This window comes from Felis catus, chromosome A1 (assembly GCF_018350175.1).
Source record: "Felis catus isolate Fca126 chromosome A1, F.catus_Fca126_mat1.0, whole genome shotgun sequence".
Classification (NCBI taxonomy): Eukaryota; Metazoa; Chordata; class Mammalia; order Carnivora; family Felidae; genus Felis; species Felis catus.
In genome coordinates, this window is record NC_058368.1 from 54,885,205 (window position 1) to 54,912,961 (window position 27,757).

Consider the following 27,757-nt stretch of genomic DNA (forward strand, 5'->3'; position numbering starts at 1 on the left):
GGCAGAAAAAAATAATAAAGGATTCTTGATTTGTCATCTAGTGCTCTTTTTATACATAGCTTGTGATCTTTGTTGAACTTTTAGTAAAGTACTTTAAGTTTTACTTACTTTTCCAACATTTGGGGAAATAAAACAGTATTGATCTCAAAATTTTGTTGTAAGGTTTTAGTTAATGCAGTCTGCATGCTTAGGAGAGTTTGAAACAGTTAATACCATGCAATGAAACACTGCTGCTGATGACAATAATGATAATAAATAAAAATTATAATAATGTTATTATAGGGACGCCTGGTGGCTCAGTCGGTTAAACATCCAACTCTTGGTTTCAGCTCAGGTCATGATCTCATGGTTCATGGGTCCAAGCCTGAATAGGGCTCTGTGCTGGCAGTGCAGCCTGGTTGCTCCCTCTCTCTTCCCCTCCCCTGCTCTCTCTCTCAAAATAAATAAATAAACTTAAAAAGTTATGTTATTGTAATGTTGGCATGAGAATAAAGTATATTTTTTTATTTAAAAAAGGTGTTTTTTTTTCCTTTTTCTGTGTCAAGCTAACCTCCTCATCAGTTTAGTGAATACTCTTAAATAAATGTTACAAAATGCAGTAAGAAATTCTGAGACTACCACAGGTTTTTCATTATAGTGAAATATCAGTATTTACATTACTAAAAAGTCTTGCCTTAATTTCCCCATTGACCTTTAGTTGGAGCTTTCAGTAAACACCCATAATTTTGTACTCTCAATTTAATCAATTCTGACATTAACAGCTAAATAGAGAAAGAATCAAATTATTTTAGGAACTGGATTTATAATATTGATCACATAATATATCCTCATACAAAGGAAGGAGTTTACAAGATGGAGACAGATTCTATTTCTAATCCGAGCCTGAAACAACAGTTTATATTTGACCTATTATTCTGACATTGAGATTATATTGAATGACTGTTAATCATGTATAATATAACAGATAAGAAGTGGTTTGGGTTTAGAATTTCCAGTCTAACTTTAGTAATGAAAACTAACAGAAAGAAATGCTTGAATTAAGTTGTATACTCAATATTTTTATTTTAAATTACTGTTTAATTTCCCTTTTTAACACATACACATATAGATGTACTTAACATTATCAGTTACCATTTCTTAACGTATGTCAAAGATGTTCTACTTCACAATACCAGTATTGTCATAAACATGGTGTAAATGGCGTCCCTGCAGTCATATAACAGAAATAGGCTTCAGTTTCCAATGGAGAAATTCCCTGCGCCTGAAGTGTTCCTTTCTCCTTTTAGATTTCCGCTTCTATAGCTTTACCAGACTCCAAGTGAACTACAAGAACAATATTTCAAATCATTACAGCTTCCTTTCAAATTGAAACGTTGCTCTTCTTCCCTTCTGATCAGATCACTACGACTTTATGTATCCACTTAAAGCAGAACACCAAGTTTGTGAAATATACTGCATACTCTCTCCATGTCTTCACCCTTGCAGAAGAGCTATAATTTGCACAACAAGTTATACTATAAATCCTAACATCTAATCTCATTGAGTAGCTGAATGTATCAAATGAAAATTGATTGCAACTACTTTCCAAGGGAATTCAATCTCAATATTGAGAAGCATTTCTGGTAAGCCAGACAACTGCCTTTTTTTTTTTCTTTTTTAAGTCTCTCAAATTAATGGAACACAAAGAAGTTTTTCTTATGTAAGATTTTTATCCTTTTAATTTTTTTCTATTAAAGTATCATGCATTAACTGAAAAGCACATACCAATTATTGAAAATACAGAGCACTGGATTTAAGTACTCATTAATGTTCACTCTAAGGTATTTGATATTTAATGTTGGTATATTTTTTCTCAATGTTCTTACAAATATAAGTGATTCCTTTTCAATCCTAATATCAGGATTTCTCATTTCTTGAATTAAATGGTTTCATTTTACTTTTAGCTTTTCAGGGTAAATAATGTGATGTTTAGGTAAATATTGCCTTACAAAATAAATATGGAATGAGTAATGTCATCACGACAAAGAGTATATAATAGGTATAAGGATTTTGAAAATATTCTTAATTTCTTTGCAATGCATATTAAAGAAAAAACATAAAATTCCTAAATCCAAAAGCAGTTTGGAATACTATAAAATATATTCCTTGAAAATGTTTTCAATCAGAAATTAGAAACAGTTTTGGGGATCTGGGTGGCTCAGTCGATTGGGTGCCTGACTACAGCTCAGGTCATAATCTCGCGGTGAGTTCAAGCCCCACGTTGGGCTCTGTCCTGAGAGCTCAGAGCCTGGAGCCTGCTTTCAATTCTGTGTCTCCCTCTCTCTCTACCCCTTCCCTGCTTGCTCTCTCTCTCTCTCTCTCTCTCTCAAAAATAATAAACAACTTAAAAAAATTTTTAAAGACATTAGAAGCAGTTTTGAACTAGACCTCCTGTATTAAGAAAATTAAAAATTTGATTCTCTGCTTATATCTTATTTATTTATTTATTTTATAAGGTAAATCCCCAAGAAGTATGAATTCTATCTTCTTAGAACTAATTATCTCTTTTTTACTAAAATCTTCACAAAAAGTAAGAGTAACATTTACAAAGTGCTCAGTATGTGACAAAAACTGTTCTACGAAGAGTAAGCAAAAAGTCTTCTTAAAAATTTTTCTTAATGTTCATTTAATTTTGAGAGAGAGACAGAGCGCAAGCAGGGGAGGGTCAGAGAGAGAGGGAAACACAGAATCGGAAGCAGGTTCCAGGCTCTGAGCTGTCAGCACAGAGCCCAACGCGGGGCTTGAACTCATGAACCATGAGACCATAACCTGAGCTGAAGTTGGACACTTAACTGACTGAGCCACCCAGGCACCCCAGAAAATCTTTCAAAAGAAAACATAGAATATCTTCACAACTGAGGACAGGCCTAAAAGACAGACAATATCAAAGTTAGTGAGTATACGCAGTTAGAGTTCTCAATTATTGGTGGTGGGAGTTAAATCTGGTGTAAACCACTGTGAACACTTTTGCTGCATCTGCTGGAGCCAAATACATGATTAGCCATTAGCCCACTAATGACCTTTCAAGTATATTGTTATCAGATGGGCAAATATAATATTCCCTTAAAATGCACAAGTGGGGGGCACCTGGGTGACTCAGTCAGTTGAGCGTCCGATTTCAGCTCAGGTCATGAACCCATGGTTCATGAGTTTGAGCCCCATGCTGGGCTCTGTGCTGACAGCTCAGAGCCTGGAGCCTGCTTGGGATTCTGCATCTCCCTCTCTAACCCTTCCCCACTCGCACTCTGTCTCTCTCTCAAAATAAATAAACATTAAATTTTTTATTTTAATGCACAAGTTTGTGTATATACCAATATTACTCATAATAGTCAAAAACTAAAAATTAATGTTTTCAGTAGAAAAGGTTGTATTTAAACATAGAAATACTAGTCAGCAATGAGAAAGAACAAACTATCATTACAAGCAAAATTGTGGAAGATCTCCCAAGTATAATAAGTAAAAGAAGTTGGGTATAAAGGAGCATATATTGAAGAAAAAAAAAGAGCATAAACTGTATTATACAGCTTAAATACAAAACAAAATAACACATATGATATTAGAAGTCACAACAGAAGTTATCTTTGGGCAAAGTGACTGGAAAAAGATATATGAGCAAATTCTGAGATACTGTTAATTCTCTCAACTTTTCCACTTCTACTTTTTAATTACAGTATGCTTAAATTAATATATAATATTATTCATGCCTTAAATCAGAGGTGACGAAAGCTGTTTTAGCAATTTCACAAAGATATTACTTGGTAAAATTTAGTAAACAATTTTAATCACAAAAATGACACTTCATAGAATATAAAATGATATAAAATCATATTTTTCCTTAATAACACTATTTGTTTTTAAGGTGTTCAGATTTTTAGAGAAATCACTTTAGACTTGGAAACTAGAATACCATCTTAATTTACACTTCCAATTTTTATACACCAATTTTAATCATTATTTTTGAGAAAAAAGAGTGTTAGTAAGAAAACATAAGATCCTTAATTTTATCTATTTCTTATTACAGCTGCATAAATAAAGTGTTTTTCTGTTTTAGATTGAAGATCACTTTTTTCTATAAACTGTCAGATTTAATGCAATTCCATATTTAAATGAATATTCTGTCTAGGGACAATGATATTTGCTTTGCGTTTTTGCTCTAACTCATAAATTAAAAGGCCATCTTTAATATATTGGCAGTTTCTCATGCCGGTGACAGAGATACGGCCATGAAATTCTTTCTTGACAGATACCATTTGATATGAACAGAGATTATTCTTTTTTTTTATTTTTTTTAACGTTTATTTATTTTTGAGACAGAGAGAGACAAGCATGAATGGGGGAGGGCCAAAGAGACAGGGAGACACAGAATCGGAAGCAGGCTCCAGGCTCCGAGCCATCAGCCCAGAGCCCGACGCGGGGCTCGAACTCAGGAGCCATGAGATCGTGACCTGAGCTGAAGTCGGCCGCTCAACCGACTGAGCCACCCAGGCGCCCCTAGAGTATTCTAATAAGACTGTGTGAAGTTTCTTTAGTGACATTCTTTGGTACTTGAAATATGTTCATTTTTAAAAAATTAGTTTGCCAGTAGAACTGGTTCTCTGCATAGGATTAAATACTAAAATACATTCTATGACACTTTCTGAAGCTCAGTTTATTAACGCATTTCCAGAATTGCTATAGGTTGACCTACAGCAGGTACGCTGTACTTCACTAGAAAAAAAATATTAAAAAAATAAGAATATACCTAAAATAATCATTTTATGTTATTTTTATAACAGCTAAAAACTATCACTTCAGAAGTTTTTTTGAAGGTTGCTATAAATATATAGCAAAAAACACTGTTGAATTTATGTAGGAAAGGAAACTACAGACAATTTGGTGACAAACCTTTAAAAGCTCTCCTCAGAGCAATAAAAATGAACATCTTGTGCTGTGTGGATAGAAAACTTAGTGTCCCAAGTACTGGTGAATTTTTCCCAGAAAGAGAGAAATGGGCTTTCTGAAAAGAATCCCACAAAGTAGCAGTGTTATTATGTGAGAGAAACATTGCATCTCTGTTGGGAGAACTCAAGGTAGACTACAAATTGAGGAATGGAAAACTAAATTCAACCAGCACAAAATGAATAAGAAATTCTTTATTAATAAGAAGTCACAGTCCAAAGAGTTTAAAATATGAATCAATGTTGGAGGACAGAAACATATATGTATGAGTCTATAACTCCACATTTACACCACACATATTTAGTTCTACAGATTAATGTAAATAGCTTAAATAACTGACCTGTAGTAAGCTCAATGCTAGTTTGATGGGTTTATTGGTAAAATATGCACTTTTATATATTTTAAGTGGAATGCAAAAGGGAAATATGGGCTTATTCATATAGCAAACAAATATTTATTGTTCCCCTGGCAGAGTCAGGCACTGCACTAGTTGATACAGATTTATTAAGATCTACTCCTATAAAAGACTTTTTGCCTAGGTTGCTTCATGTTTTAATGGATGCACCAGAGATTAACCCTTCCCCCAGCAACACCGTATTTCAATTAAGAGTCTTTAACTCAGGGTATTGTGGTATTCCATGTCTTCTTAACACAGTACTTTCTCTTTGGTCAAGTTTTCACTGTCCATATTGAATTCTGGGAATTGATATCTTCAAACCTATCTATTCAATACTCACATGTAGAAACTCCAATCTTATTTTCAATATTTTTAATTATTCTACCAACAGAACTCCTCATGAAATTACTATTATTAGCCATTGCTGCATTAGTTTTAAACCAATATATTCATTAAATCTATATGAAAAATAAAGTTATTGTTTATTATTAACTGCATGACAATTTACACCACACATGCAAGTCCACAAAATCAAGTCCAATTCATTTTGGAGATCCCAGAATAACTTATCAGTATGGATTTTCAGTGTGCTTATTCTGGAAATTATATAAATTAACCACAATGCGAATTCCACTCACACCTTAGTGTCTTAAGATAAACTGGAAGATGAAAGGAACCTTAAAATAAACTAGTAGAATTCTATACACAATACAAAACGATTATGTCTCTCTGACTGATGTCCATATAAATTGTACACTGAATACCTGTAGTTCTGTATGAATCTTTAGAAATTCCAATATGTCTGGAGACACACATCTGGTTTTCAATAACCTTTGTACATGAATCATAGCATTATTTTCCCTTGTGTAGCATAACCTTTTTAAATGCTAGCCTTGCAATATTAAAACAAAAAAACAGTACTGTTTGACAACAATTGAACTTGAAATCCAATAAGAAAAGTATTTCTTTTCACATATAAGCTAGTTTTTTTCTGTATTTATGCAATTAAATCATGTATAAATTAAATGAACAGATTTATAATATCTCTGTTGATTTTCATCCTTTTGACTTAGATATTACTTACTGGAAATTCTTTTGAGCTTTACTTATAATAGACACAACTTCACTGATAAAACCAGATTATAATAAATGCGTTAACATCCATATTTATCTTTAAAAATCTATAAGCTAAATGTATAATTCAAGTTATGTGATTTTGTTTACATCATAATAACCACTGATGCAGAAGATGTCTGCTGCTTAATAATTGGTGTCTAGGTGAAAATAGTTACTTTGCAGTGAAAATAATTTTTATTCACTGGCAAAATTCCTTAAAAATCAAGTACTTTAACAGTTGTATGCAATTTAGACAAATATAAATGTTCTTGGGAGTATAGCTAATGTTTAAAAAGCAGGAAACTATAAACATATTTGACTTTTTAATTTAAATTTGTATTTAAATGACACATGTGATTTATTTAGAAAGAGCCAAATGGAACACTGGAATGAAACAGCAGCTAGCTGAATGTAAGCAGGAAACAGAAGTGGATAAAATATCCTGTGATTATTTTGCATATTTCAGTAAATAGAAGCTGAACTATAAGGATCTCACTTGGACTGATGAAGACTATGCCTGTGGCAAGGAACAAAAAACCATGGTCCAGGAAAGAAGAAAAATGTGTTGGCTTCTGGATCTGAGGAAATAGGAATAGACATAAAATCAGGAACACCTGAATATCAGAGAATAAAACTGATCACAAGGATCTGGATTTTCTTCACCACCTTCTATGGCATTGGTTATATTCTAATCAGTAAGAATAATTCAACAAAATAATGGGCGTGAATTGGAACTGTCGAGGTCAAATGAACTGTATGGCCACCTGATGTATACCTACATTGCAATTTTCTCTTGCAGTTGATGCAGTTACTAGTGATCTTCATGCTTCTTAGTCAGAGGTATTGTATGTTGCACCCTTGGAGACTAGTAGCCCAATATTTAATCCAAAGAGGAAATCTACATGCAAGAGGAAACCTATATAAGGCAGATAGACTTAAAAGGGGAAAGGGAAGGATCTCCAGATGAAAATTAGGAATTGGTGCCAAAAGAAGGGTGCATAAAAGAGTAGCAGTCATTTGAAGAGGGTACAACTTACTGCACAGATCAATGGTTTAGAGGCAGGATTAAAACACAACAGTTAAAAAAAAAACACCATGTAAAGTGGTGGAGATTGCTGGAAGTAACAACAGACGTTGATTTGGAAAACAGGAAACTAGAAAATACAGACACAGGAACATGGACTCATCACTGGTGCCTTCTGTGTCACTGACTTCTACTCTCATTGGGATAACATTTGTCATTATCATCCAAAGTGACATCGGAGATGTACATTGAGTAGAATGTCAATTCCGGAAACAGTAGATCTTTACTAAGCTCACTTTGTGTCTTCAGGGATTGTTTTTTGTGCTCGAGCATTATCTTAATGCTTTCACAGGCTTTGTGTCTCAATGATAACAAAACTCCCTTAACTTCTTACTAGGTTTTTAATAAATTTCCTCTCCGTAAACTCTAGAGGCACATAAACAAAGATGTCCCAAATCATCATCTTTGGGAAGATTTGTTCATTTTTATTTGGTAGCCATAAACTTTAGTGATCTACCCTACCACTTAATTATCAATTTGATGTTCTCTCTCTTGGCTTCTAACCTTTGGCCAATCTACAACATAATATTAAGTTAAGTAGTCTAATCTACATCAATCTACTCAGAAGGAATTTTGGACCCCTCACGCACCTCACATGGTGTTAATCTCTGTCCTGCTATATCTCTTATTTACCTTCTTCCTTCCATAGCATCTCCCTTATCAACAGGGGAAAAGAAGTCAGCTCAGTCACCACTGCAAGCCTCCAGGTTGCTGGAATTGCCTCCTGGGCAGCCATTTTGTTCCAAGGCTTCCTACTCCACTTTCCAGGGATGGGGATTTGCACTTAGAGAGCTATAGCAGCATTTATTTGGGAGTGTATCCTTAAGCTCCTTGTCCAAAGTACCAGTCTCTCTGCATGTTCATATGTGGGACACTTACTAAGGACCAAGCACACTGACTCGGTGGTCCTGCATTATTTAAACAACTGGGTAACTCTGGCAGGAGGGTGCAGGGGTGGATCTTTGTCCCATGCCCTCTTTGGATTAAATATTGGGCTACTAGTCTCCAAGGGTGCAACATACAATACCTCTGACTAAGAAGCATGAAGATCACTAGTAACTGCATCAAAGGATGTGATGGCAAACAAGACAGCCACGCCACTATAGCACCTGAGCAACATGGGCAAGGAGACCAGAAGGCAATAACTTTCACTGGGAGGAGCCCCACCAACACCTTCCTCTACAAGGGCTGCCTAAAACACACAGACCAACTAGAGTTCTGCCCAAAATAATAATAAACACTGCCAAACAAGTGACAGCTCCTGAAACAGGCCTGCTGCAAACAAAATGTGAAAGTACACAGGAAAGCCCCTCCCAAATAAGTGACATAGTGGCCTATCACTCCCATGCACTGAGATGTGCCCCCAGTCTCGGCTAAAATCTATCCCCCGAAGTACAGCCAATTAGTACGGTTTGTTTTGAATGTATCCACACCTAGGAAAACGCAGTAAAGAGAACCTGGTGACCACTGGCAGAAACAGAAACAAAAAAGTCCCAAGTCACTTTTGCAGTAGTTAGCAGGAACCAATTAATAAGCAAAGAGCAGTTTCCTCACAAAGCTATGCAAGAGTCAACCATATTACTCACATTGTTAATTATTTCATAAGATTAAAAATTCTGCTGGTGGTGAAACACAACATTCTGACACTTAGATAGATGAAAGGCAGAACTCTGTTATTTTCAGCTCTGAATGTGAGAAGGCATCCAGACAGGGCCACATAGAGGACTGCAACCTGGACAGAGTACGAACAAGCTGGAGTTGCAGGGGGCAGCATATTTATGGACAGTAGGGTGGAGTTAGCTAGGTTTGCTGGGCTCCCTGAGGGTTGGCTGATTTGAATGATTTCAGGCTCCAAGGCACATGGGCTATCTCTACTGTCTGGTACCTGACCTTAAGAAACCCAGAGCCTGAAAGTGGTAGGGGGTGCAGTCTTAATTAGCTGCTCAAGACAGAGAACATAATAGCTTCTAAGCAGGGCCTCAAACCTGGGTCAAGATAGCATTAAAAAACAACAACAACAACAAAACCCCACAACCTTCTACTACAGGTTAAGCTTTGTTATAATTCCTGAATAGATGTTAAAGAGAAGTTACTGATAAACATCCTAGATTTAGCATAAACTAAAAATATATTAGTGGGCATCAATTATGGGATTGTGAGTTACCAATGACATTGCCTTGATGCACATTCTATGTTAAGGAAAGGAGAAGCACAGGAAGCAATGTTTTTATAAAGTTTGAACAAAAAGGCTTTTGGAAGACTAGTTGACTTTGTAGATTGTATTCCTTTTGTCACGGTTAAAAATGTTCCCTTTTCAGCATGACTAATTTGATTTCTTTACTAAAAAAGAGACGTCTTTCCTCCGTTTTTGTCTTCATTGTACTGTATCTTCTTTAGCAATCAAGGTTTTTCACTGTTTTGTCTCTATCCTTAGTGTTTACAATAGTCTCTAACATGTTTGTTGAATAAAGGAGTGAATGAAACTCTCTTTTTTTTTAATTCTTAATGTTTGAAAGAGAGAGAGAGTGCGCAAGTGGGAGAGGAGCAGAGAGAAAGAGGGAAAGAGAATTCTAAGCAGGATTCGCACTGTCAGTGCAGAGCCTAACGTGGGGCTCAAACTCTCAAACTCTGAGATCATGACCTAAGCCAAAATCAAGTCAGAATCTCAACTCAACCCAGGTGCCCCTATTTGTCTTTTTTTTTTAACTGACTATATGGCATTTTACTTTTAGAACACTTCAGCATATATGTATAATATATATGTATATGTCAATTATCTTTAATTTACCCACTAGGAGAGAGTCGATAACATTTGAAATACTCTAATCAGAAATCAATACTCCACAGGAAATTACATTTCCCAATTTCTGTGACCGAAATTTACCACAGAGCATTTTGAATAGTATAAACATGCTTTAAATATATAATAATATGTTTGTATATATAATTTCTACACCCCTCCACCCCCAAATATATACACACACTGGCACAACGAGTATTACTCAAGATACGTAGGAGGTTAGAACGACTGTGTAGCAACTAGGTCAGGCTAATATAATTTCAGTATAGCTTTGATATCTCCTGTTCTGCCGATCTTCTGTTTTAAGGGGGAAATCTATTGCCTGTCTACCAGCCAAGAAATATGGCTGGTCCTGCTGACAAAGTATCTTTGCATCTGCCTCCCAGTTAAACTCTCCTGCAGCTTGCTAGCTCCATGCCTAAGGGCAGAGTGAGACTTAACCCTGAGCTGTAGAAAGAATCTGTTTAGCTGTTTTTTAGTGTCTGGTTGCTAATAAATATTTGTGCCCACAGCATAATTCTGTCTAAGGTTTGCCTTCATTGTGGGAAGTGATGTGAAAGATGTATAGCTCCCAGGGGTTTGCCCAATATTAATAAAAAAGAAAAAAAAACACTTTAATTGTTGAAAAAGTACATTGCCTAAGAACACTGAAAATTCTTGCAGTAACTGTCATGGTCATGTTTCTCTGAATTACAATAAATCTAAATCTGAGAACATATCTTTATTCTGAAATTTGATGAGTTAGTTAGAAGCATGTAAATATGTCCCTACGTAAATTGTTTTGTTTTGTAAAAGATGAGGAGGGTTGGGTGGGGGAGAACCTAAGGACTTCTTTTGAAAAGATCCAAGATACTCTTTGGCAGCAAAGTTAAAACAACATTAGAGAACTAAAAGCTGGTCTAACAAGGGGGAGAGGCAGGAATGCTGATTTGCTGACATTTTGTTAGTTTGCATAAAGTGTAAGAAATTATAATTGAAAGCATGACCATATGAAATATGGTTAATCCCATACTCTTTTCAAATACGTACTGCAATTTTAAAAACAAAAAAATGATTATTTTACACAGTCTATGTAATAAGATGCTCAAAGGGTGATGGTTCTTTAAGTCTGAGTGCTGATCCACAGGCCAAGGATCTGCCAATGTCAATTCTACTAGATGGAGCTAGTACCTGAGAAAACTGAAAAACTCTAAAAAGCAAAAATTCAAAATGGAAAACAAAACATAAAAGTGGGGGCGCTTGGGTGCCTCAGTCAGTTGAGTGTCTAACTCTTGACTTTGGCTCAGGTCATGATCCCTGGGTTGGGGGATCAAGCCCTGCATTAGACTCCACACTAAAGTATGGAGCCTGTTTGGGATTTTATCTCTTTCTCCCTCTGCCCTTTTCTCTAATTCGCACAGTCTTTCTAAGAAATAAGAAAGAAAGAAAGAAAGAAAGAAAGAAAGAAAGAAAGAAAGAAAGAAAGAAAGAAAGACAGACAGACAGACAAAGGGTTTCCCAGGCTAGAATTAAAGACTAAAAGAAATAACCTGGGTGGGGTGCCTGGGTGACTCAGTCAGTTAAGTGTCCGACTTCGGCTCAGGTCATGATCTTGCGGTCCAGGGGTTGGAGCCCCACATCGGGCTCTGTGCTGACAGCTCAGAAGAGCCTGGAGGCTGCTTCGGATTCTGTGTCTCCCTCTCTCTCTGCCCCTCCCCTACTCATGTTCTGTCTCTCTCACTCTCAAAAATGAATAAATGTTAAAAAAAAAAATAAAAAACAAGAAATAACCTGGGCCAAAAAAAAAAAAAAAAAAAAGGAAACAGGATGTGCCTCCTATTCTTAGAATATTTACTAAGGGAGTACAATTATTCATGTTAAAAAAAATAAAACATTAAATAGTTGTTTTCTAAAATTGAAATAGACTAGGGATGCCTGGGTGCCTCAGTCGGTTAAGTGTCTGACTTTGGCTCAGGTCATCATGTCACTGATGGGTTTGAGCCCTGTGTCAGGCTCTGTGTTGACAGCTCAGAGCTTGGAGCCTGCTTCAGATTCTCTGTCTCCCTCTCTTTTTTATTCTTCCCACTTGCGCTCTTTCTCTCTCTGTCTCTCAAAAATGAATAAACATTAAAAAAAATTTTAACATTTATTTATTATTGAGAGACAGAGAGACACAGAGTGTGAGCAGGAGAGGGGTAGAGATAGAGGGAGACACAGAATCCAAAGCAAGCTCCAGGCTCCAAGCTGTCAGCACAGAGCCCGACACGGGGCTCGAGCTCACAAACTGCGAGATCGTGACCCGAGCCAAAGTCAAGCGACTGAGCCACCCAGGCACCCCTGAAAAATGAATAAACATTTAAAAAATTAAAATTGAATAAGACTAAAATGAGTCACTGACTTCATTATAGAAAGATAAATTTGCCTCCTCTCCATCCTCCTTGAGGTGGATCCTATAACCCAGGCAAAGTGTTTACCTCCACCTATTACCAGAGAATAAGAATAAAAAATTATATAAAAAAAAAAGAACGAAAAAATTATAAATGACAAAGACATTTTTAAGAAATGAGCTAAAATTAAATGGGGGATCTTGAAAGCATAGAACCCCCTCTGAACACTGATGAAACATAATTCATATAGTTGTGAAAAGCGTCTCTCACCAAGGCCTTATATAGTATAGTACAGAATTGCACAGTAACTATAGTATAGGAAACATAGATACAATGTTGATAGGTACCTTAAACTATCAGAAATATGGTGAGGAAATATGGAAAACTTTGAGAAAAAAGAATAAAATTGATTGTCAATAAGGTAAAGTACTATAAACATTAATAAGACACCATTGTTAGACTAAATAAATTCAAAGGACAGCAAGTGTCCAAGATAGGTTGTTAGAACATAAATTTAAGAAATTTGAGGATAGCTCTAGATATCTAGTTTCACGTGTGGCAACCCCTGAAGCTGATTTATAATTACAAGTAGGAATTCAGTATTCTGACAGGTTATTCTACAAGGGAGGTTAATAATAGCACGTACACAACCCTAAGATTTATTGAAATCTCAATAATCTGCAGAAAGTTTTAAATGGCTCTAATACAAATAAATACATTTCCCTAGAAATCCAAAACTATTTAAAGGAGCTATAAGATTGAAATCAGAGTTTTTGATAGTGTAATCATTCTGGCAATAAGAATGAAGAGTCAATCAGAAATAAAGCTATGAGGAGGCGCGTGGATGGCTCAGTCAGTTGAGCGTCCGACATCAGCTCAGGTCATGATCTCACAGCTTGTGAGTTTAAGCCCTGCGTCAGGACACAGGTCCCGACAGCAGGCTGACAGCTCAGAGCCTGGAGCCTGCTTCGGATTCTGTGTCTCCCTCTCTCCCTGCCCCTAACCCACTCGCATTCTGTCTCTCTCTCAAAAATAAATAAACATTTAAAAAATTTTTTTAAAGAAATAAACCTATGACTAATTAGGTGGCTGGAAATATGGCATCCTGAATACATCAATGGAATAGTTACTTGGGGAACAGGGAGACAGCTCTCTACAAAAGAAAGAACTACAAGTTGGGGGGTTACTGCTTCCAGTTTTAGCAGATTACCTTGAATCAGATCACCTGTAGCAACAAAAACATCTTTAAAAAGTGAATAAAGTATACAAATTCAAAAAACAATAAAAAATAAATATAAAATATCAATTTAAGAGCAATGAAGCAGGGGCATGATTCTATACAAATGAGGTGATGCTTGGGTGCAAGATTGACCAAAGTTTTAAAAATCAATCAATAAAATACATCATTTAAACAAATTAAAAATAAAATCATACAATAATCATAGAAAAATCATTTGATAAAATCCACTATTCATTCATAATAAAAACACTATTTAAAAAACCCTAGGAATAAAAGAAAGCTTCTACATCTCGATAAAAATTATCTATGAAGATCTTAGAGCTTGCATCATACTTAATAGTCAAAGATTAAATGATTTCCCTCTAAGATCACAAATAAGTCTAAGATGTCCATTCTTAACTACTGTTTTGCAACATTGTTTTAGTGGTCACAGCTATTGCTAGGTGGTAGGACAAACAAATTACATAGAGAATGAAAAGAATAAGCGAAAGAATGTTTTTCTTAGATAACATGACATCTATGTAAGTTATCCAAGGACTCCACAAAAACACTACTGGAGCAAATAATAAATTTAGGATAGTTGGCAGAGATATCATATCTCTGTATATTAACAAAAACAATTTAAACTTGAATTTGGAATACCATTCACAACAGCATAAAACATGGGAAACACTTTGGAATAAACTTAAAACACATACAAGACCTCCACACTGAAAATTAAAAACAAAACAAACAAACAGGCAAAAAAAAAAACAATTACTGAAAGAAACTGAAGAACACCTAAATTGAAAGCTCTATCATATTCATGGATGAGAAGATTAAATATTGGTAAGGGATTAATTTTCCTCAAAGTGACATGCAAAACTAAAGCAATGCTAATCAAATTTTCAGCAGGTACTTTTTAAGAAATCGACTTATTCATCAATTTATATGGAATTACAAAGGGCCTAAAACCGACAAAATAATTTTAAGGAAGAAGATAAAACTTAAGGACCTTTTGTTAACTGACTTAAAGACTTACTATAGGACTGCTGTAATCACGACACTAGAATATTGTCATAAAGAGAGATGTGTTAATCAATGGAGTCCAAAAATAGACCACACTCTATAGTTAACTGATTTTCAATTAAAAGGTCCAAGGTAACTCACTGGAACAAAAGGGTTTTTATTTTTATTTTACAGAAAATGGTAGTGTATTAAAAAAAGCCTTAAGCTTCTTTTATACTATTAACCTTATTTTGTTGTCTTTTCTGGTGTCTCCCTGCCTAGTGCCAAGACTCCTTCACTGCTATAACTTCTAGAAGATAGATGATCCTTTCCATTCAAGGAGATTCATATATGTCGTCTACCTTGGATTGGCTGCCTCTGCCTTTGGTAATTCCTATATATAAATATCCCAACTGACCAATGTTGAACTATAGGTAGGGACATCTCTATGCCCCTATTCAGCAGGAAGATGTTACAGAAGAAAGCACCTCCCACTCTCAGAAACCTTAAAGATTTAATGGTCAAAATAGTTAAGGGGGGAATGATGTGGGAAACAAAGGCAGAAGGAAATGGCAGATAAAATTAAAGTCCCTTAGAACCTGCAGCCCATTGACAAATACTTGAGGGTTTCTCCAGGAACTCCCTACTGTCTTAATGCTAATGATTTGCTAGAGGGAAAAACAACCTTAGCTTGACAATAGCTAGGCCTCCAGTATCCTGTGAGTCTTCTTTAGCAGATGAAAATCTCATTAGAAACTTACCCTGGACTTTACCTATCCCAACTCCATAGTATATAACCAGTCTCTCCTCATGGTCCCAGGGGAGCTCTTCTGCCCATGGGTCCTATCCCCATGTTTTAATAAAATCACACTTTGCACCAAAAAAAAAAGGTAGTATACTATTTCTTATCCTAAGGATACAATTAATCAAACAAAAATTTGCCTACATGACACCATATTCAAAATTAGAGAAAAAACTTGAACAGACTTATATAACCAGCAAAGAAATCGGATCACTAATCAAAAATGTCCCAGCAAACAAAAGTCCAAGGTCAGATGGCTTTACAAGGGAATTCTACCAAACACTGAAAGAAGAGTTAATACCTATTCTTCTGAAACTATTCCAAAAAATAGAAACTCATTCTACGAGGCCAGCATTACCCTGATTCCATAACCAAAATGTCTACTAAAAAAGAGAATTACAGGGGCGCCTGGGTGGCACAGTCGATTGAGCGTCCGACTTCAGCCAGGTCACGATCTCCCGGTCCGTGAGTTTGAGCCCCGCGTCAGGCTCTGGGCTGATGGCTCAGAGCCTGGAGTCTGTTTCTGATTCTGTGTCTCCTTCTCTGTCTGCCCCTCCCCCATTCATGCTCTGTCTCTCTCTGTCCCAAAAAAAATAAATAAACGTTGAAAAAAAAAAAAAAAGAGAGAATTACAGGCCAATATTCCTGATGAACATGGATGCAAAACCTCATGACAAACTACTGCCAAACTGAGTACAACAGTACATTAAAATAATTATTTAACATGATTAAGTGAGATTTATTCCTGGGCTCCAGGGTGGTTCAATATTTGCAAATCAATTGACATGATATACCACATTAATAAAAGAAAGTATAAGAACCATATGATCTTCTCAATACATACAGAAAAATCAATTGACAAAGTACAACATCCATTCATGATAAAAACCCTAAACAAAGTAGGTTTAGAGGGAACATGCCTTACATAATAAAGGCCATATTTGAAAAACCCACAGCTAATATCATCCTCAATGGAGGAAACCGAGAACTTTTCCTCTATGGTCAGGAACAAGACAGGGATGTCCACACTCACCACTTTTATTTAAAATAGCACTGGAAGTCCAACCTTAATAACCAGAAAAAAATAAATAAATAAAAGGCATCCAAATCAGCAAGGATCACTATTTGCAGATGACATGATACTCTATATAAAACAAAGAAACAAACAAAAGATTCCACCAAAAAATTGCTAGAACTGATACAGGAATTCAGTAAAGTTACAGGACACAAAATCAACATACAGAAATCTGTTGCATTTTTATACTAAGAATGAAGCAGCAGAAAGAGAATCAAGAAATAGATCCCATTTATAATATCACCTAAAACATAATATACCTAGGAATAAACATAATCAAAGAGGTAAAAAAAATCTGTACTCTGAAAACTATAGAACACTTATGAAAAAATTGAAGATGACATAAAGAAATGGAAAAACATTCCATGCTCATGGATTAGAACAACAAATACTGCTAAAATGTCTATTCTACCAAAATCAGTCTAAACATTTAATGCAATCCCTATCAAAATACCACCAGCAGTTTTCACAGAGCTAGGACAAACAATCCAAAAATTTATATGGAACCACAAAAGACCCTGAATAGCTCAAGCAATATCACAAAAGAAAAAGCTGGAGGAATCACAATTCCAGACGTCAAGCTATATTACAAAGCTGTAGTGATCAAGATAGTACGGTATTGGGACAAAAACAGACACATAGACCAAGGAACAGAATAGAAAACCCAGAAGTGAATCCACAACTACATGGTCAACTAATCTTCAACAAAACAGGAAAGAATATCCAGTAGGAAAAAGAGAGTTTCCTCAACAAGTGTGTTAGGAACACTGGACAGTGACATGCAGAAGAATGAACCTGGACCACTTTCTTACACCATACACAAAAGTAGATTCAAAATGGATGAAAGACCTAAATGTAAGGGAACCCAACACAATTGTAGAAAAGAACACAGATAGTAACCTCTTTGACACAAGCCATAGCAACTTTTTACTGGACATGTCTCAAGAGGCAAGGGAAACAAACGCAAACATGAACTATTGGAACTTTATCAAGATAAAAATCTTCTGCACAGTGAGGGAAACAATCAACAAAACTAATAGGCAACCTTTGGAATGCGAGAGGATATTTGCAAATGATATATCTGAAAAAGAGTCTGTATCCAAAATAAATAAGGAACTTTTAAAATTCAACACACAAAAAATAATTTGGTTAGGAAATGTGTAGAAGACATAAATAGACATATTTCCAAAGAAGATATCCAGATGGCTTATCAACACATTAAAAGATGCTAAACATCACTCATCATCAGGTAAATAAAAATAAAATGATATAACACCTCACACCAGTCAGAGAGGCTAAAATTCCTAACACAGGAAACAATACCCATTGGAGAGGATGCAGAGGAAGAAGAACCCTCTTACGCTGTTGGTGGGAATGCAAACTGCTGGTGGGAAGCCACTCTGGAAAACAGTATGAAGGTTCCTCAGAAAGCTAAAAATAGAAGTTCCCTATGATCCAGCAACTGCACTACTAAGTATTTACCCAAAGGATACAAAAACACTGATTTGAAGGTATGGATGCACCTCAATGTTTATGGCAGCATTATCAACAATAGACAAATTATGAAAAGAGCCCAAATGTCCATCGACTGATGAATGGATAAAAAAGAGGTGGAGTGTGTGTGTGTGTGTGTGTGTGTGTGTGTGTGTGTGTGTGTTAGAATATTAGTCATGAAATACAGTGAAATCTTGCCATTTGCAATGACATGGATGAAGCTAGAGAGTATTAGTGCTATGTGAAATAAGTCAGCCAGAGACACAAATACCATATAATTTCACTCATATGTGGAATTTAAGTAACAAAACAGATGAACACTGAGGGGGAGAAGGAGAGGCAAACCAGAATAACAGACTCTTAAGTATAGAGAACAAACTGAGGGTTACTGGAGAGGAAGTGGGCAGAGGAATGCATTAATTTGCTTTGATAATCTTAACTGTAATTTTTTGTCTGATTTAATTTTAAAATTAAAATTCTGAAGCACCAATAAAAGAATGTATTTCCACCTACGAGCACTATGTGTTTTCTTTTGCCTGGTGCCTGGGCATATTTTAGATCTTTTTCAGGGAAGTCAAGGATATTTTTGAGTTTTAACTCAAACCAACACCTTGGATCCAAGGCATACTTTTTCAATTCCACTACTAAAATGATAAAAATCAGAAATATCTTATGCAGATACCCCCATACCCACAAACAAGAGAAGGATAATTGAAACTCAACAAAGCAAAATTTGGAAAAGCTGAATGGATGATCTTAAACATACATTTAAGCTCTATTATTCCACAATTCTATTTTATTACTGCACAAATTTTCAAGGCAAATTCTAAGAATTGCCATTTTCTCTTCTAGTACACATAGCAAGCAGAGAATTGAAGAAATATGTTTAACCAGTTTTTAAATTTTTTTTTCAACGTTTATTTATTTTTGGGACAGAGAGAGAGACAGAGCATGAACGGGGGAGGGGCAGAGAGAGAGGGAGACACAGAATCGGAAACAGGCTCCAGGCTCCGAGCCATCAGCCCAGAGCCCGACGCGGGGCTCGAACTCACGGACCGCGAGATCGCGACCTGGCCGAAGTCGGACGCCCAACCAACTGCGCCACACAGGCGCCCCTGTTTAACCAGTTTTTAAAGCATGCTTTAGAAGAAATGAATTTATAGTTGTATTATCTATTTAAATTAAATTACTATAATGTGCTATACTACAATAATTTCAGCAATAAACAAAGGAGTAAAATCATTCATACATGTATTTGAATAGTGAATATGATCTTTTTTTCTGAGGACATTCATTATTTAACAGTCTATGCTATTCATGCATGTGAAGTGACATGGCTAATTTTGGATGAACTCTTCATTCATGAAACAGTCTGTTATGACAAATTTGACATTATACCGCTCACATTTCATTGCCTTTTGTACACAAAGGAAGTGATATCCATTATGGACAAAAATATTCAAATAATATTCTTCACAAATGGTAGCAAGTAAAAATATCTGGCTATGCTTTGGTTGTGTGAGTATTAGTATTTAGTGCTATTTTTATGCTATTATAAGAGAACATTCAGTAAGTTGAATAATGTCAAAGTATAGGAAATACCTAAAAAACAGAAATCTATATCTAAAAGATTATACAGTAATATCCTGAATGGAACATTTAGGACAAAAATCTAAAAGATGTCATCTGTAAGACTTATACAAAAGTATTTTTTTAATTAATATCAAACAGCTCAGTTAAATGCAGGATTCCAAATACTTTAATATAAAACATTAAGTAGGACTTCTGAAACTTCCCATACATACCTGTTAAAAAATTCAATTTGCACATGATTCAGTTGAAGGGGTGTCTTTATATGAACATTATAGTAAACCTGCAATTTAGATTTGAGTATACCATGATGCTTTAAAGTAGAATACTTAAGATGGCCCCATGAGAGATGGACCCATGTTTCAATTCAAGAAATGTCACTTATTATATACATTATTTAGTCAACTTATTTTCCAACTATTATGCTTACTGTATTAATCTCCCGGGATGATAAATATTGTATTTTCCCATCTGGGTTATTGAGGGCTGTTTGTAAACAACACTGTCCGAGTAAGAGTAAGAATTATTATATATTAATTGATATTATGTATATTGTTACATTTTAAAATTATTTTTGTTAGTCCCCATAACTCTTGTATTTGTAACAACAAAATTATTCATTTTTTATCCAATCTCTTGTATGTGCAGACTCTTACTTCTAATTCAAAACTGTTACGTAGATACATATAAGCCAGAATACAAAACAAAGAAAAATTATATTTCCCTAGAAATAGAGGCTACGTTATTTGTCACAATTGGGTTTCTTGGTTCTTCAGTTTTTAGATTCTTCTCAATTTTAGGCATTCTGTATTCATTTCACTATTAAAGGAGTATCCTCAAGGATAAAAACCTCATAGGGTACGCAGTGAGAGAATGTATGTAAAAATTTATATGACACCTTAAAGGGAATCTGTAAGCATATACTAAATCTATTTTATTCTTGGTTTTGTTACAGTGAAACACACAATAATTCACAATATTTATCTGTGTACTAAACAATTAAATTTTGAATTTTACATATTTACCAACTTTATTCTTATTTTTTATAAGAAGTACACAAACATTGGACGTGGGCTAAATGAAATCATTGGAAAACTTACTCTAAAACTATTCTATTTTTTTTTCTTTCACATAAGTAACAAAATTTGGAGTTTAATCTTAGCCCTGAACTATGTCTTTTGCCTTTGTGTTTTTTGTTGTTGAAATGCATCACATTTAAATTATACCTTAACATTATATGTAACATTACACTTAACATTATAATTAAGTAATTATACTCACTCTTGCCTCTTTTCTTTAGTGACCATAATTGGTAATTGGTTTGATCAGAACCAAATGTTATTATTATCATTTTAAAGTTTATTTTGATAGTGATAGACACACACACACACACACACACACGCACACACACACACAGAGAGAGAGAGAGAGAGACAGAGAGAGAGAGAGAGAGAGAGATTATGAGTGGAGGAGGGGTAGACAGAGACGGAGACAGAGAATTCCAAGCAGATTCCATGCTGTCAGTGTGGAGGCTGATGCAGGGCTCAAACTCACATGCCTTGAGATTATGATGAGCTGAAATCAAGAGTCGATGCTTAACTGACTGAGCCACCTAGGTGCCTCTCAAGTGTTATTAGACCTAGTAATATGATGACTACATGAATTTAACATAAGTGAAATTCCTTTTCCATTTCTCAAATCTTTACATAAATGTTTGTGTGTATGTATGTTGTAATACTACATGTATGTATATATAAATCAACTGGATCTAACAGACATCTAGAGAACACTCTACCCAAAAAGAGAACACAAATTCTTCTTGTGTGTACATGGAACTTTTCCCATGATATATCATATGCTAACCCATAAAAGAAGTCTCAATATATTTTAAAAAACTGACATCATAAGAGTGTCCTGCAATCAAAATGGAATAAAATTAGCAACATTTTCTGTAACAGCCAAAAGGTGAAAACACCAAAAACATCCATTAATTGAGGAATGGATGAACACAATGTGGAGTGTCCATACAATGCAATACTATTCAGTATTAAAAGGAAATGATGTATTGGTGCAAGTTACAATATAAATGAACTTTGAAAACATTAGGCTAAGGGAAACAATCCAGATATAAAAGGCTTCATATTATATGATTATATTCTTATGAAATGTCAGAATAGACAAGCCCAGAGATAGAGAGAGAGAGAGATTAGAGGACTGCAGAGGCAGTTGGGGAGGAGGAAATGGGGACTGACTTCTAATGGATACCGAAAATTCTGTGTGGTGTGTGTGTGTGTGTGTGTGTGTGTGTGTGTGTGTGTCTTGTTTTTTTGTTTGTTTGTTTGTTTGTTTTACTAATACAAATGTTCTGGAAATATATTATGATGATATATGCAAAACTTTATGAATACACTAAAACCACTGAATTATAAAGTATAAAAGGATGAATTTTATGGAATATGAATTACAAGGGATGAGGAAGAAGAAAAAACAGGAGGAGGAAAAGAGTCTAGAGAGCTTGTTAAATATATGGATGTTCAAGCCCAATCCCAATCTTTCCAAATCAGAATTCCTAAAGGTGGGTCCTGGATATCTGTGAGCTTTAAGGAAGCATAATGATAACAGAAATACATAATATTTTTCTTTCATAGATAATACAAAAGCTAAAAATAAACACTCTTTGCCTTCATTAGTACCAAGCAAGTCATATTTTTGGTCCTCCTTTTGATACTTCAGTTTTCCAAGTTGTATTTTTCTCAAAGTCACACCTTCTTTAAACCTAGAATGGACTTACACATGATAGTTGTTGGTAAAATCTTAAGGCATTTCACTGCTAAGGCAATAAAATTTGCAACCTATTTTTTTTTAAGTTTATTTATTTTGAGTGACAGAGAGGGTGGAAGAGGGGCAGAGGAACAGAGAGAGAGAGAATCCCAGGCAGGCTCTGTGTTTCAGTGTGGAGCCCAATGTGGGGCTTGAACTCACAAACCATGAGATCATGGCCTGAACCAAAACCAAGAGTCATATGCTTAACTGACTGAGCCACCCAGGCACCCATGATTTGCAATATCTTAATGAACTCAGTCTTTAAAATATCTAGGAAGGCCTTAACCTTGCCATCTTTCTATTCACTCATTTTCAACCATATGACTGCTTTTTTTGACTTAGAAACTCAGGTTTTTTTCTCACATATTTTACAGTCTTCTATAAATATTCACTTCATCTCCATTCTTTGTTTATTTTTAAAGATCTTTATTTTGTTTTGAAAATCCCTAGTTAAGTCCTGATTCACTTTAAATAAGTATGAGTCTTTATAGAGTAAGTAAAGCCATTTTAGAATTTGCAGTTTCCATTTTCCTACTCAACTCATAATTATATATTTAATTGTGATACGTATTCAACATATTTCCCAACCATTTGGGGTGAGCATCTCTTAGGGACCTTTCCTGCTCAAATCAACTGCCTTTTATAGTAGACAACTCTTTACCCCAAACACCACAACATAACCACTGCCACCCCACAAACAAATCAATGGATTAGGAATAAAGAGGGTAGTAATCAGCCTCATGATCAGAAGATATCTCCAAGTGTGCCTGATAATTTGTGTTAGTTGCATTAATTTTCTGCCCTCCCAAATCCCAAAGTTGCCTAACTAGCATATTTATTACTTCTTAAGGTTCCTTGTGCAACATAATCACTTAGGAAACATTAACAAATATTTATATCTAATGTCCAATGGACAACACTATCAAAAACCTAATTGAAATTTACAGAACACTTCACCAAATATTAGGAAATGAACATTCAAGTGCACAGAGAACATCCACCTAGGTATATTAGCCCCATGGACTGGAATCATTTACCCATTTGATTCTTTAGCTCTGCATGGATTCTGAAGCAAGCAATCTCTCAGATAACTATCTTTCTGCCTAACCAGAATTACATACTCTCAAATGTTATAAAGTGTGTTGTCATCCTAAGAGGTTGGGTACTATTAATTTTAAATCTATTATATATATAATTATATATACCTAGAAATATAAACAGAATGCTATTGATACATAAAAGAATGATTAATTCTAAATGAGGGAGAAATGGAAAGCAGAGTATTAGTTTTCAAGATGATAGTTTTCATAGGCAGAAAAGGGAGGAAAAAACAATGTGAGAAATGTAAATAAATAACTGATGTACGAGAAAGTGCATATTCAAAGTGTATTCAAAGAATTACAGAAGATAAGGCAAGACAATGTTGGACTAGCCTGTAAAAACTAGTGAAAGCTAAATGTTGTCAGTTCACTCTTTTAAAGCAAGAATGTCACATGTTTAAACATAATCTCAAACTTTCAGAATGTATGTTGACGGGTTGAAATAGATCATCTAAAGAGAGTTTAGATGTTATTGGCAAGCAAATTCTTATGAGACTCTTAACTAAGAACAGAAAAAGGAGATATGAATAAATTAGTAAGAACTTCCAATCTTGAAACTACATATGTAGAACCTTCTTTGTTAATATGTCATATGAGTCTAGTCTAATAAAATTAGTTGTCAGGTGTTACATAAATGATAACAAAATACTGAATTGTGATTAAACTAGATAAAATACAAGTCAAAATACTTAACATAATTTACTCCTTACAACAATACTACATGATGTATATTATTACCCTCATATTGCAGATGAAGAATATTAGGCTCAGAAAGCTAAGTAAATTGCCCTCAAATTAATTCATGGTAAATAAGTGATGGAGTAGGTGTTTACTTTTGACAAATTATTAATTATTGCCACGTATTAATAAGTAACAATAAGCAACTAAGTAAACAGTAAAATGAAGAGAATTAAAGATCAGCAGTTATTTTAATATTCAAGAAGGTAACAAATACTGGTACTCCCAAAAAATTATCAATTCATATTTATACATTTTTTTTTCAACGTTTGTTTATTTTTGGGACAGAGAGAGACAGAGCATGAACGGGGGAGGGGCAGCGAGAGAGGGAGACACAGAATCGGAAACAGGCTCCAGGCTCTGAGCCATCAGCCCAGAGCCCGACGCGGGGCTCGAACTCCCGGACCGCGAGATCGTGACCTGGCTGAAGTCAGACGCTTAACCGACTGCGCCACCCAGGCGCCCCTCATATTTATACATTTTATGAGACATTGGTGAAATGGAGGAAAATAATATAAAAGCCATTTTAAATAGGCCAACTAAAATTTATCCAAGGGCCATATCCACCCTCAGATTGCCAATTCCCAAAAATCATTACTGATTTTGCAATACCATAGCCTAAATGAATAGATAAGAAATTTATGAGACAAGAAATTTTGATCAAATGTAAGATTTCATATTTTCATACGGAACAGGCATCCAAGAAACACTGAGTGTGATGAACATGACTTTTAATCAGAATAAGTGGTGTATTCATGCTCCCCACTAAGCCAAGTGAGCAGCTGAATCTGTTTGACATAACATTTATTCCCTGCTCTTCTCTTAAACCTTCAGATTTCCATATCTATCATTATATATCAAACAGAGTGATATTCTTAAATCCCTTTCAATTTACACTATTTTGTCTTTGCCTTCTTTTTTCTTTCGTTACTAGTTTTCAAAATTGGCTGTGAAACAAAATCACTCAGGGAGCTTTTTAAGATTTGATTCCCCTGAACTATACTATCAATTGACTTAACTGAAATTTATAGGACACTTCGCCAAGTATCAGCACAATAAACATTATTTTTGACTGTACATAGAACATTCACTTAGACTATATTCCTGTTGTAAACAGGTTTCAGTACATGTATTTTTTAATTTAAAAAATAAATTATATTCTTTGACCTCAGCAAAATTAAACAATAGCACTATATCTAGGAAACACTTTATATTTGGAAATTAAGCAATATACCTCTAAAAGAGAAATAAAAAGGATTTTAATTAAATTATAACAAAAATTAAGATCTCAAAAAATTTAATATATAAAGTAGTAGATAGAAGGGGGTAATATTACAGCTTTGTATGTTTATATTAAAAAAATCAAAGATAATATTATACATCCTACAGACATTTAAAGATGTTTTGAGAATTCAAATTGAAGAATATTTTCAAACACATTCTGAGATATTCTGTGGCTCTCAGAACAAAGAGATACCAGCAATCACACATGGAATATTTCATTTCCAGTACAAATAGTGGAAATTTGGTCTACAAGGACTGTGGTAAAAGTGACACTAAGCTTCTAGACTCTTCTATAGCAATGCAAAGCACTGGAAGAACCATCACCTCTTGAGACAAATGTGTATGTATAAAGGATAATTGGTAGTGTGGCTATGAAACCTAGGCCAACATAAACCATCAGTAATAACTGGGAAATTATTTAAATATTGTGTATTTAATATTTGAGTTAGGTCTTATTTAAAGTTTACTTATTTTTGGGGGGGAGAGAGAGAGAGAGAGAGAGAGACAGAGAGAGAGAGAGAGAAAGCATGTGCCCAAGCAAGCAGGGGAGAGAGAGAGAGAGAGAGAGGGGCAGAAGGAGGGAGAGAGCATGTGCCCGAGTGAGCAGGGGAGGAGGCAGAGGGAGGGAGGGAGGGAGAGAGAGAATCCCGAGCAGGCTCCATGCTGTCAGCATGAAGCCCCACACCAGGCTCAATTTCACAAATCGTAAGGTCATGACCTGAGCCGAAACCAAGAGTTGGATGCTTAACCAACTAAGCCACCCAGGCACCCCAGTTAAGTCTTATACTTAAGACAGTAAGGAAAACTTTTGTGTCTATAACTTTATGTGTTAGTGCATTAGAAAAGTGGCTGATAATCTCTACTTTCACCAGAGTATGGAGTAGAAAAGACTACCCTTTTTGAGAAATTATAAAGATAATAGGATGAAAAACAAGCAATATTTAGAAATTATAACAAAATAGATGGATAAAATTATGGGATGAATTAAATAAGCTACTTCAAATGAAGATACATTTGAAAGTAAGTACATCACAATGTTTATGAAAGACACATATTCCTTAATATCTTTTAAAATGTACATTTCAGTGATTATGATTCCTAGAAATAAGTTGGCACTGATAGGTGGAAACTCTAATTGTATTATATAGAAGTTGCCCAATTGAGTGGGAGCAAGGATATGAGCCTAGGAGTCCCATGAATGTGTTTTATGCCCATGTGTTGTGCTCTGTGCTAAGTTTTTTATTAAGATTGTGTTGCTTTAAGGTTGTGATATTCATGGAAACCACAGAATATGTCTACATAAGTTAGCAGTACTGGGATACTTTTGATCATAAGAGAAATATATTTATTGGAAGCATTAATTATAAGATAAAGTTTTAGTACATATTAAGTCAGTTAACTAATGGAAAATTGTATAGGTCATAAAGATACTATAAAACATAAAAATATAGATGAGACACAAGAGTAAGACCAGTTCGGAACACAGCTGAAGAAGGGAAAGGTTAATAAAAATTAGAATGCATAGGTGTTATTTCCCTTTATCTTGGTTATAAGAGTCCCTCAAAATATTAGTATTATTACAATGGGAATTTTTTTTATTTTTTTTTTAAAGTTTACTCATTTTTGAGAGACAGAGAGAGAAAGAGTATGAGCAGGGAAGGGGCAGAGAGAGGGAGACACAGAATCTGAAGCAGGCTCCAGGCTCTGAGCTGTCAGCACAGAGCCCGACGCAGGGCTCGAACTCACAAACTGTGAGATCATGACCTGAGCTGATGTCGGACGCTCAACTGACTGAGCCACCCAGGCGCCCCATACAATGGGAATATTAACATTCATTCAAATAGAGTAAATAGCTATCAGAGAGACAGCAAACATGGACTAGTT

At 35.2% G+C, this 27,757-nt stretch overlaps 1 long non-coding RNA gene across 1 annotated transcript in view; it reads right to left on the reverse strand.

Moving 5' to 3' along the window:
* Positions 1-420: 420 nt before the first annotated feature.
* Positions 421-27,757, reverse strand: part of LOC123384597 — a 191,288-nt gene continuing 163,951 nt past the window's right edge. Inside the window, exon 3 of the long non-coding RNA XR_006595932.1 lies at positions 421-1,323. This is a non-coding gene — a long non-coding RNA (uncharacterized LOC123384597). The remainder of the gene's footprint in view (positions 1,324-27,757) is intronic.